This window comes from Otolemur garnettii, unplaced genomic scaffold (genome assembly GCF_000181295.1).
Source record: "Otolemur garnettii isolate 467f Iridium unplaced genomic scaffold, OtoGar3 scaffold00029, whole genome shotgun sequence".
Classification (NCBI taxonomy): Eukaryota; Metazoa; Chordata; class Mammalia; order Primates; family Galagidae; genus Otolemur; species Otolemur garnettii.
The window spans coordinates 661,241-673,919 of NW_003852424.1; the positions used below are offsets into that span (position 1 = coordinate 661,241).

At 45.1% G+C, this 12,679-nt stretch overlaps 1 long non-coding RNA gene and 1 pseudogene across 2 annotated transcripts in view; both read right to left on the reverse strand.

Moving 5' to 3' along the window:
- Positions 1–12,679, reverse strand: part of LOC111724941 — a 128,333-nt gene that overhangs the window by 27,307 nt on the left and 88,347 nt on the right. The gene's annotated exons all lie outside the window — the stretch shown is intronic.
- Positions 6,464–7,630, reverse strand: LOC100965500 (annotated as a pseudogene). Its single transcript, XR_153463.2, has one exon. The product of XR_153463.2 is annotated as an L-lactate dehydrogenase B chain pseudogene (transcript).

Here is a 12,679-nt window from a genome sequence, read left to right on the forward strand (position 1 = left end):
TTAAAGTAAAGAACCTCAGATTATTTATATACATGGACCAGCTGGCAAAAGAGCAATGTTTGACTCTAATCAAGCACCCATTTAATAGATCAAGAGAAGAAAGGCTAATAAAAGAACATCTAGAGACTCGAGATGACCTCAGGTCTCCAGGCTCAACCTCACTACTGAAAACTTTTTTTTTCATTGAGGGGAAACTCACATAACATAAATTAACCATTTTGAAGTGAACAATTCAGTGGCATTTGACACATTTGCAATTTTGTGCAACCATTACCTCTATCTAACCCTGAAAATTTTTATCATCCCCAAAGGGAGTCCTATACCAGTAAGCTGTTGTTCCCCTCTCTTTTCACCCCAGTCCTGGGCAACCTCTAATGTGTGTTTTCTTTCTCTATGGATTTATCTATTTTGAGCATTTCCCGTAAGTGGAAACATACAATATGTGACCAGTTATGGCTGGCTTCTCTCACTTAGCATGTTTCCAAGGTTTTTCCATGTTGTAGCATGAATCAGTGTTTCATTCTGTTATTTGGGTTTTTTTTAGAAACAGAGTCTCACTCTGTTGCCCAGGCCAGAGTGCATTGGTGCCATCACAGTGCACAGTAACCTCAAACTCTTGGGATCAACCTCAGCCTCCCCAGTAGCTGGGACTACTGGTGTGTGCCACCCTATCTGGCTAATTTTTCTTTCTTTTTTTTTTATAGAGACCGGGTCTCAGGCTTGCTCAGGTTGGTCTCAAACTCCTGATCTCAAGAGATTCTCCCGTCTTGGTGTTTCATTCCTTTTTAAAGCTGAATAATATTCCATTGTATGACTATACCAAATTTGTTTATCCATTCATCTGTTCATGGGAACTTGTTTTCGTATTTTGGCTATTGTGAATAGTGCAGCTATGAATGTGGATTACATATGCATGGTTAGTGTGTACCTATTTTCCATTCTTTAAAATATATATCTAGAAGTGGAATCACCATGCCATATGATAAGTCTATATTTAATTTTCTGAAGAACCAACATATTGTCTTCCATACTGGCTACAGAATTTCACATTTCTGCCAGCAATGTATGAGGATTCCTATTTCTCCACAACCTCACCAATGCTTATAGTAGAATCTCCATACCTGACCACCTCCATACACTGGCCACTTCCTTAAATTGACCTAATTTTCATAGACTGGACAGGAACCATATGTAGGTTTCAGTACAGTAGGCCTATTTTCTTATATTGACCATCTCTGAATGTCAACCAGTTTGTTATAGTCCCTTGGGTGTTCAATTTACAGAGGTTCTACTGTATTTTCCATTCTTTAAATTATAGTCACCCTAGAGTATGAAGCATCACCTCACTGCAGTTTTTATTTGCTTTTCCAATAACTTTTTTCAAGCAATAGATGACACTTTGTTCTTAATTCCTTAATGAGAGTCCTGGGAAATAGGAGATGAGCTGAAAGCCATGTCCTAATTCTCAAAGAAAAGAAAGAAACAGAGAAAGAAAGAAAGAAAAGTGGACTCCAGAAACTCTAGCCTTCAGTCCCCACACATCTGAGAAGGACAAGTAACCAGATGGAAGTATTGTGGCCATAGATGAAGAGAGTGGGAAGTAATTTCCCTAGTGGACTCAGGGCCATGTTGTTGCAATAGTGTGTCTTCACTTCAACCTGGTCTTTCACTATGTGTGGCATCATTGTGAACAGGACAGAGAGGTGGCATGTTGGATGGGTGGGGTCACTCTAGGATGTACCACTTCCAAGATGAATCCTGGTTGCAATGCTCTACATGTAGGTTTCCTAGTACTGGGGACTCCTGGGGCAAAGATCAGGAAGAGGTGGGATGCAGTGTCTAGTGGCAGGTGCTTAGGGAGGTCATGTGGGGAGTTCTGGGAACCCTGGGATGCCCAGAGATGATTTGACTGCCTAAGAAGGTGGGGTTGAATTGGGACTGTATTCTGGGCTAGATCCAAAAATGGACAACATGTGCCTGAAAAGGGGGCCCGCTACGTGAGTGGCAGCTTGTTAACAAGCTTGCTGATTCAGCTGAGTAATGGTCTGCATCAGGGTAACTGTCAAGGAGCTCATCTAAGGGGTGGAGCCACTAGTGAATATCCAGTACCAGGATGGAGTCAGCAGTGATGACTACATTCTCAGGACAGTGTATATGGTGCCAGCTCCTGGAGGGAGCCCCAGGGCAGACTGTCCCCCATAGGTAGCCTGACATGGGCGGGACACCCTGAGCCTCCTCTGTCCCTCCCCCACCTCCTATGACCATCATCCATGCTGTCTGCCCCTTGTCCAGCTCACATCTGGCTACATTTCTGGACTCCACTTTCGCTTGTGATCTCAGCTTGTTTTTTCTTTGCTATGACACCTCCACAACCTGGCCACTTGGTGACAGTTCCTCCCTCTGCTCTTCAATTCCCCCCACATCAGGTGGCACAACCCCAGAATTTTTTGCACCTTGTCCCCTGCCTGTCATGCAGCTTCTGTGGACATCACTTGCACCATGAGAGGAGCTGGACAGGGATCCTAGGCCAATCCTCCCACCACCAGCAGCAGAGATATCAGCTGGAGGAAGGCGCTGCTGCTATAGGGCTGGCTGCACAAGGAGGTCCCTGGTTTTACACACACATGTGGGGTCCCCCCAATCCTTAACCAGTCATGGTTGATGTTGTGACCAGCCCCCATCTCAGCTGCTCACCTGGCCTGAATAGACCCTGGAGACAACAACTTCACAGCACTGCGCCTCTCACCACTGAGCTAGGCACAGAGCCCACGTGTGGAGCCTGGCGGATTTAGCTCAGCTTCTAGAGTAATGTTTTCAATCTTATTTTTGTTATCTCATGGCACATTTGAAACTATGGTTAAACTTCCACAGCACACTTAAATTGCCTATATTAATGTATACAGCTATGATTTAAAAAAAAGAGTAACAAAGAGAATATACTTACTATATTTTGACCTTCTTTCAAAAATAATTTAATTAACAATCTTTAAAAATTTTTGTGGCGCACCTAACATCCTCTCACCACACACTGGTTGAAAATCACTGCTGTAGTGTCAGATTTGTCAGGCTTGAAACCAGGTTGCTGTAGCCTTGTGACAACTTACTTAACCTTTCTCTACCTCAATTTTTTCACCTGTAAAGGAGTGATAACAACAGTCCTCAGCTATAGAGCGGTTGCAAGGTTTAATAAGACTGTACATGGAAAGTTTGTAGCCCTGAGCCTATTGAAGAAGAAAGGGATTTGAGTTATCTTTTAAAACTGGTGTGTGGAACAGTCTGAACTTAGTGAGGATCAAACAGGAAGCAGCTCCCTCTTTCCTAGTCCCCATCTTCAAGTAAGTCTTTCCATCTCCCCTCTCTGAGCCTTATCAACATCTCCAGGCAGCTCACCTGAGCTTTCCAGGGATTTGCAATCATAAAGTCTGATTCCTTCTAGGGATTTGCAATCATAAAGTCTGATTCCTTCTAGGGATTTGCAAGGCAAAAAGTCTGATTCCTTCTAGGGATTTGCAAGGCAAAAAGTCTGATTCCTGTCAGGATGACTCACTTTCAGCTATTGAAGATTCCAATCAAAATTTGAATCTCAACCCAATACAAACTCTCTCCTTCCCCAACCCACAGCTCAGACTGAGCCAGGGGGTGGGCTAGGGGTGGGCAGAGGCCTCATCCTTTTCCTTGTTCTTTCTCTCTTTTCCTCTCTCCTCTGGCTATTCCAGAGGCAGGACAGGGGAGTGGAGATTAAAGAAAGTAAGCAAAAGGTCTTTCTTCCTTTTAACGTAAACTAGTTTTGCTGCTGCAATCTGCACATGTCAACCACCCAGATGCTGGCTCTCTTAAGGACTATGTTTTGTGGATTCTTCATGAGGACATGTACACTGCATAGTTTCTTAACCTGGGAGGTACATCCTTTGGATAATCTCTTTCAAACCCTCTTTACTGAGTATTATTCACTGCACCCTGTCCTCTGATCTAACCTGCTCCTTCTCTGTCTCTTTCTGTGTTCCCAGAGGCTGACTTCAATGGATGGCACCTTTTGGGTTTCCTTGATGGCTTATTTCCTTGAACATCTGGGTTCAGCCCATGGAGGGCCCAGCAGGGGAGTGGAGGGCAGAAGGAGATGGAGGTCAGAGGCTGCGCGTGGCAGTAGGACTGCTTCTCATGACCACAGCTCTGACTGGCCATCCTGCCTTCCCAGCACCAGCCGTCACTGGACTCAAGTGACTCTGATTCATCCTCTAAACCCTTCACCTCTGGACTGAGCATGGCTCCCTGTTCAAGGTACCTAGTCCCTGGGTACCTTGACATTCCACCTGAAGTAGTGTCATCAGGAAAATTCTTCAAAAGGCAACACATAGAGAGGGATATCAGCACTGCCTATTAGAAATGCATATATCTTTGTAAGAGATACATAAGTCCTTTGTAAATAGTTACACAGTGACCAAAAGATTTAAATAGACATTTCACAAAAGAACATATCCAAATATCCTCCTTCATGTATTTCATATACAGATGGAATGGGGCTCAACTTTGCTAGTCATAAAAAAAAGAAAACAAGTATGAGATATGGCTGCACGCTCTAGTGAATAGCTAAAATACAAGTGGTGAATGATTCCAAGTGTTGGTCAGCATGTGGAGCAACCAGAACTCTCCTGCACTGCTAGCGAGGGTATAGGGTGGTGTGGCCATTTTGGAGAAATTTTTGATGTGTCAGCTAACGCTGGACATACACAGCAATTCTACTCCTAGGAATGCACCCAACAGAAATGTGTACATGTGCATGTACTAGAACATCCATAGCAGCCTTATTCATTAATAATAGTCCCAAACTGGACACTGTGCCCTGTGTATTAACAATAGGATGGACAAATAAATTGCAGTATAATCACTCAGTGGAATACAGCACAGCAATGAAAATATATGATTTACAATGACAGGTAACAACATGCATGAATCTTACCAATATAATGTTAAGTGAAAGAACATAAATATGCTATCTTGTTCCATTTATGCAAAGTGTAAAAATAGGCAGAGCTAATCTTAGCTGTTAGAAGCAGAGTAGTGTTTATCAAGAGTGAATAACAGCTGAAAGAAAAGATGAGGGGAGTTTCTGAGGGCCTGGATTAGGTCTGTTTTCTGATGTGGGGGCTGATAACAAGTATGTTTAATTTGTGAAAATTCATTGAGCTGTACACTTGTAATATGTGCACTTTTCTGAATGAATTTTATACTTCAGTAAAAGAGATCTCTTTGTACTTTTCGAAAAGTGGTGCTATAAGCCATAGAGAATGAACATTAACTCTCGTCTCACACAAGTGTAGAATTGGCTTGAAGGGGATCATAGACCTAAATTTCAGAGCTGAAACTATAAAAAGAAAAGGTATGGGAATATCTATATGAATTTTCATCAGGCAAGGACATATCAGCTAAAACACAAAAGGCATAGAGTATAAAGGAAAACATTGATAAATGAGAAGTCATCAAAATTTTAAAACTTTTACTCCTCAAAAGACACTGTTAAAAAATGAAAAGGCAAACCACAGACTGAGAGAAAGTATTTGCAAAGTACATATCTGCCAAAGGACTTGCATAAAGAGTTGTTATAACTCAATAAAAAGATGAGAAACTCAACAAAAAAATTATACAAAGAATTCTTATAACTCAAAAAGATGAACAACTCAAAAAACTTGGCAAGAGATTTAAATAGACACTTCACCAAAGATATACAGATGGCAACTAAGCACATGAAAGCACTCAACATCATTAGTCATTAGGGAAACATAATTAAACACAAATTAAATTCTCATGAGATACCGGTATACACCTGTTAGAATGGCTCAAATCCAAAATGCTGACAATAGCAACTGCTGACAAGAAGAGAGAGAAAGGGGAGCTCTCATAGCTGCTGGTGAGAATGCAAGCTGCCACAACTACTTTGGAAAAAGATTTGCCAGTTTCTCACAAAGTTCCACATATGTTTAGTGTATGAGCCAGCATTTTAACCCCTAGATATTTACCCAAGAGAAATGAAAACATATACACACACAAACACTTCTATGTAGATATTTACAGCAAATTTATTCATAATTACTAAGAATAGAAGCAAATTAAAAGTATCCTACAACAGATGAATAGATAAACAAACAATAGCACATCCATACAATGGAATGCTACCTAGCAATACATAGAAACAAGCCACTAATACATGCAACAACACGGATGAATCTTTGCTCAAAAACACCTGCTAAGTAAAGGAAGCCAGATACAAAAGGGCACATACTCTATGATTCCATTTACATAATGATCTAGAAAAGGCAGAACTATAAGGATAGGGTGCACTTTTCTGTATGCATTTTATACTTCAGTAAAAAAGATCTCTTCGTTCTTTTCGAAAAGTGGTGCTGTAAGCCATAGAGAATGAATATTAACTTTTACCTCACGTAAGTTTATTTTTCTTAAGATAGTTAATTTTATTTTTTCAAGGGCTCATTTTGCAAGCATTAAATCAAGCCTGAGCTTTGATTCTGTGAGCCCAAATTCACATATTAAGGAAGATAAAAGCAAACTATGATCCATGTACCTGGATGAAAACTAAAGGCTCGGGGTTAATCAGATTGCAGTTTTTTAATTCCTACAGCCTAGAGTTCAGTAGTCACAGGTCTTTCAGGTCCTTTTGGATGTCCCACAGGGTATCTGTACTTTTCTTGAGCTGAGCAACCTCTTCACCCTTTAGTTTCTGGTTGATGACGCTAGTTAATTCCCGAGTGCTGAGGATACACGGAAGGCTCAGGAAGACTTCATTCTCAATACCATACATCCCCTTCACCACTGTTGATACTGGGTGAATCCTGGATAGATTTTTCAGCATGGATTCAATAAGATCAGCTACACTTAATCCAATTGCCCAATTAGTATATCCTTTTAGCTTGATGACTTCATAGGCACTCTCAACCACCATCTTATAAACTTCTTTCCAATTTTCACTATCATTGTCTGTTCCCATTTCTGGATTCAATTCCTGGAGAGAAACACCTGCCACATTTCTCCACTCCACACAGCCACACTTGAGTCGCCATGTTCTCCCAAAATCCATCTGTGGCAGCTGCTAGGATGAATGCCAAGCTTTTCAGCTATATGATAGCAAAATCTAGCAAAATCTGGGTTGCACCCACTTCCAATCACACAGTGTTTGGGTAATCCGCTAGTTTCCATTGGATTGGAAACCACAATTATGATGCAATCAGGACTGTACTTGACGATCTGAGGAACAATGAACTTGAAGACATTAACATTTCTCTGCACCAGATTGAGACGACTCTCCCCCTCTTGCTGACAGGACACGTGCAGTTACTACCACGATCTTAGAATTGGCAGTCACAGAGTAATCTTTATGTGCCACAATTTTAGGTGTCTGAAGAAATAAGCTCCCATGCTGCAGATCCATCATTTCTCCTTTAACCCTATCTTCCAGAACATCCATAAGAGCAAGTTCATCAGCCAGAGACTTTCCCAGAATGCTGATAGCACACGCCATGCCAACTTGTCCAACGCCCACTATCGTGATCTTATTGTTCGAGACCACTGCTTCTTCTTCTGCAATTGGTGCAATGAGTTTTTCCTTAAGAGTTGCCATTGTGCACAGGAGGGAGAAGGCTTCACTAGTGGCTGTGAAAGTCGAGCGCAGGTGATGTGAGCTGTGCGCTCTCACATAAGTTTAGAATTGGTTGATCAGTAGTAGCCAGGAGTGGTGTATAAGGGAACTGCAAAAAGGCAAAAGGGAATTGGGGGGGTGGTAATGTGAATGTTCTAGATCTGTTTTCTGGTAGTGGTTACATGACCTTATACATTTGGAAAAACTCATTAAACAGGGCACCTAAAAGGATGAATTTCATTTTAAGTAAATTTTATCTTAATAAACCCAATTTTTAAACATCTCTTTATTTGAAGCATGCAAGGTAAATTTCTGCTGGGTCCTTGAACAACAAGTTCCATTTCCTTCTGTACCTAGCAAGCCTGCAGGCCATCTGTGCAAGTCTCCTCAGCCATCAGACTGCGTTCCAGGACAGGGCACCTCCAGGATGGGTCATGCAGCCACCTTCTGCTGCTGCTTATGGTGCCCTGCCCCATCTAATGGTTGGAGTACAGGTCATCCTGCCACTGCTCTCTGCCCTCTGTCCTCACCCTGTAACCTTAGCTACTCTTCCTTCTTGGAGGCCTCTAGGAGAGAAGCAGGCATTATTCTCTCATGCCCATTTCTACTTTCAGACACCTACCCAGGAAGTGGGTAGGAGGAAAATATTCCCAGGAATATTTTCATCAAGAACTATTCATTAAATGTACCAGGTGGGCACATATGTAACCAGGAAATGCCAAGCCCATCACCACCCCACACAGGCACCTGATCTCTAGGGGATCTCTCAATACCATTTCATTTGGTTTGAGGGACACCTCGCAGCATTCTCACCACTGCTCCCAAGTCCCCCACCTGACTCCAAACTTCTAAATTCCTCACACATCCTTTATAGTTGGTGGCTGAAGCCAATGTCAATTTGGACTTCTTAGCAAACCTAGAATAAATTTCTGGTAGCTAGATCTGGGTGCTCTTTTAAAAATGAGGGAGCTGCTTCATTCCCACTGTCCTTGCCTTCAGGGCCTTAGCTAAAATTCAAATACTCTAATGGCTGACAGTCAATGCCCCAGCTTGCTCCCTCCTGTTAGTGTATCCACAGAAACTCCTGTGACACAGTCGTCAATTGTCATGGGGTTTCCAAAAATAGCTGGTCAATTGGTTGAATTAGACCAGACAACTTTTTTTTAGAGGGTTGCAGTTAATAAATAACAACCACAGTGAACCTGAACTAAATCCTAACCATTTCCTTCCCAGTTTGCTGGACTCTGCCTGCATTAAAGAATTTGTGTCTGCAGCATCCCTAATACATGCATGAAAGGGAGAGATCAAAGGTTCATGAGGAAAATGCTCTCTGAAGAATATTTGTCTGTGGTTGTCACAGGGGTGTAATCCCAGAGATGTCGGCTTTCTATGCCATTGCAACATTCAGAGGAATGTTTTTTTAAGTTTAAGACATCTGGTTGCAGGCTCCTCCATGAAAAAGGCCACAGCATTTGGGTAGCTGGGCAGAAAGAATCTACCAAAAGTCATGACTTTGTCACTTAAAATCTGATGGGACCCCCACCATCTTGACTAGACTAATATCTTCTCTGATGTAGTTGAGAGGTCTGGCTTCTGTGCATGAGTCCAAAGACTATGGCAGAGCCTGGGAGAGAGCTAAGGACAGGGGTGGCCCTCAAAGAGGCATCCACTCCAAACTCAGATGACAGAGTTAAGGGGCATGAACTGAAGCAGCTCAAGAAGCAGTAACAATTCTTCCCAGATGGACACAAAGGCAGAGGCATTTACCTTTCTGGAGAATCCTTAGGGCCTCAAAAGTGAGTGAGACACATATCAAAGTGCCAGTGGGATTGTTAGGTAGCTAGCAAGGAACCTCCAAGACTCCCCTAAGGGACAAAGTGGGTGTGTTGCCTTGGTGCTGCCCCCAGTGATTGCTCAACCTGGGAATAAGGACAAGGGTGGGCCCCACATTAGAGTTGCCCACCTTAATCCTATCCCTAGCAACTAACCGCCACACCTCAAGAGAAAGAAGAATGCCCCCCAAGGGCCAGGCAGCCCAAGAGTTATAGGATTTGGAAAGTGACATAGAGCTAATTTTCATATCATTAACTGTTCATCAAAGAGTTTCCATGGTAATGTCCGAACCATTAAAAGGGGCCAATCCAGACAGTATAAAATAGCAGCCAGACCATTACCTATCAGATCTTAATAGCGTTTTCTATGATGAATGCAACTTGCTCTATAAAACTATCTCTTGCTCTTGCTCAGTGAGAGCAACTTTGTTTCATGCTTGCCTTGCTTTGATGGGTCTGGTCATTCTTCACCCAAGAGCACATCAAGAACAAATGACACAAACAACCACCTGACAGGATTCCAATCAGAGGATGCTTTAGCTGCACCACCATGCTGTCTGCCTCTGTCTTGTTCTCTCCCGGCATGATTATTTGTTAGGTATATACAGCATCCTCAAACACTTCTCATGCTCCCTGGCAAACCAATCCATTTAAAAATGGATTCCGGGGAATTCTGGGAGGATGGCCGACTGGTAGCAGCCCTTGTCAGAGGCGCTTGAGCAAAGGAAGAAAAACTGGACAGAATCAGAATCTATGAAGCCAAAGATGGGGAGCTGAGCACAGAAAGAAGTTCGGCAAGCTATAAATCCAAAGAAGAGCATTTAAGAACACAAAATGCAGGTACAAAGAGGGCCCCAGAACTGCTTGCTAGAGCTGCATGCCTCCCACATGCGGCAGGTGGCTGCAGAGGAGCCCCCAGCTCCAGGCAGGCACAGAACTACTTGCTAGAGCCATGCGCAACCCGTGGGTGGTAGTGGAGGAGTCCCTCACTCTGGGTGGGCCCAGAACTGCTTGCTAGAGTTGAGCACCCCATGGGCAGCAGAGGAGATCCCTGCTCCAGGCTCCTGCTCTGGGTGGGCCCAGAACTGCTTGCTAGTGCTGCGGGCATCCCGCAGGCAGCAGTAGAGGAGTCCTCTGTTCTGGGCAGGCCCAAAACTGCTTGCTAGAGACACGCACACCCCACGGGGGCCAGTGGAGGAGTTCCCCACTTCAGACACCTGTGTTGGGTGGGCCCAGAATTGCTTGCTAGAGCCACACACAACCCGCGGGGTCATGGCAGAGGAGTCTACTGCTCTGGGTGGCCCAGAACTGTTTGCTAGAGCCACATGCATCCCACAGGTGGCGGCAGAGAAGTTCCCTGCTACAGGTTCCCACACCAGGAGGGCCCAGATTGGCTTGCTAGTGCTGTGTGTGCCCTGCAGGCGGTAGCAGAGAATATCCCGGCTCCAGACACCAGTGTTGGCCAGGCCCAGAACTGCTTGCTACAGCCAAATGCAACCCACAAGGCCACTGCAGAGGAGTCTACTGCTCCAGGTAGGTCCAGAACTGTTTGTTAGAGCCACGCACGTCCCGTGGGTGGTGGTGGAGGAGTTCCCTGCTCCAGACACTCGTGTTGGGAGGGCCCAGAACTGCGTGCTAGAGCCACATGCAACCTGCAGGGCCACGGTAGAGGAGTCTACTGCTCCAGGTGGGCCCAGAACTGTTTGCTAGAGCCACAGGCATCCTGTGGGTGGCAGCGGAGGAGTTCCCTGCTACAGGTTCCCACACTGGGAGGGCCCAGATCAGCTTGCTAGTGCTGCACGTGTCCAGTAGGTGGCAGCGGAGGAGTCCTCTACTCCCCATTCCCCTGCTCCCCCAGTTGCCTGGGCAGGGCTGAACTAGGCCTGATCCAGCCACAGCTGTTCCCCTGCCCCCAGGTTGCCCCCCCGTTGCCCTGGCGAGGCGAACTAGTACTGATCTGGTCATGCGTGTGCTTGAGCCACTGCTGCCGTTCCCCCGCCCCCTGGTTGCTCTGGTGGGGCTGAACTAGGACTGACCTGGCCACTGCAGTTCCCCTGTCCCCTGGTTGCCCCGGTGGGGCCAAACTAGGACTAACCCAGCTGCGCATGTTCCCCGCACAGCTGCTGCTGCTCCCCTGCCCCCCAGTTGTCCCAGTGGGGCTGATCAAGGACTGTTCCAGCAGCTGCTGTTCCCCTTCCCCCCAGTCACCCTGGTGGGGCTGAACTAGGACTGATCTGGCCAGTGTCATTCCCCTGCCCCCTAGTCGCTCTGGTGGGGCTGAACTAGGACTGATCCAGCTGCTGCTGTTCTCCTACCCCATCCGGCCACCCCTGTGGGGCCTACGAGGATTGACCCAGCCACCACCGTTCCCCTGCTCTCCCCCCACTAGCCCCAGTGGGGGTGAAGTAGGTCTGATTCAGCTGCTCTTGTGTTCTGCACAGCCACTGTCATTCCCCTGCCCCCTGGTAACCCCAGCAGGGCCAAACTAGGACTGATCCAGTTGCACGAGCACCCTGCACCTTCACTGCAGTCCCCCTGCCCTCCAGTCACCCTGGTGGAGCTGAACTAGGACTGATCAAGCTGCTACCAGTCTCTTGCTCCCCAGTTGCCCTGGCAAGCCAAACAAGGTCTGATACAGCTACGCATGTTCCCGGGCAGCTGCTGCCGTTCCACTGTACCTCAGTCGCCCCAGCTCCAGAGAACTGGGAGAAGATGACAGACATGCCCTGTCTCTCTGGGTAACCAGAAGAAGCCACTGATTACACGGCTCTGATAAGGTCTCCAAACAGAATAAACTCAGCATGGGGCGGAATCAGCAGAAAAACTCTGGCAACTTGAATATCCAGAGTAGATCAACTCCCCCAAGAAAAAATGGGGCAGATGTAATTTAAGACCCAATCCATAAACAGATGGCTTAGATGTCAGAAATCAAGTTCAGAATTTGGATAATAAATAAGATCAACAGAATGGAAGAAAGGAGGGAATTAGAATTTCAAGAAATTATTCAAAAGATATCCAAAGAAATTATTCAAAAGATGTCTCAAGAATTCAATGATTTCAAAGATAAAATGACCAAAGATTTTGAAACACTGAAACAAGAGGTTGCAGCCCTCAAGGATCTGAAAGATATGGTAGAATCCCTCCATAACAGAGTGGAACAGGCAGAAGAAAGGATCTCTGACATTGAAGACAAAGCTTT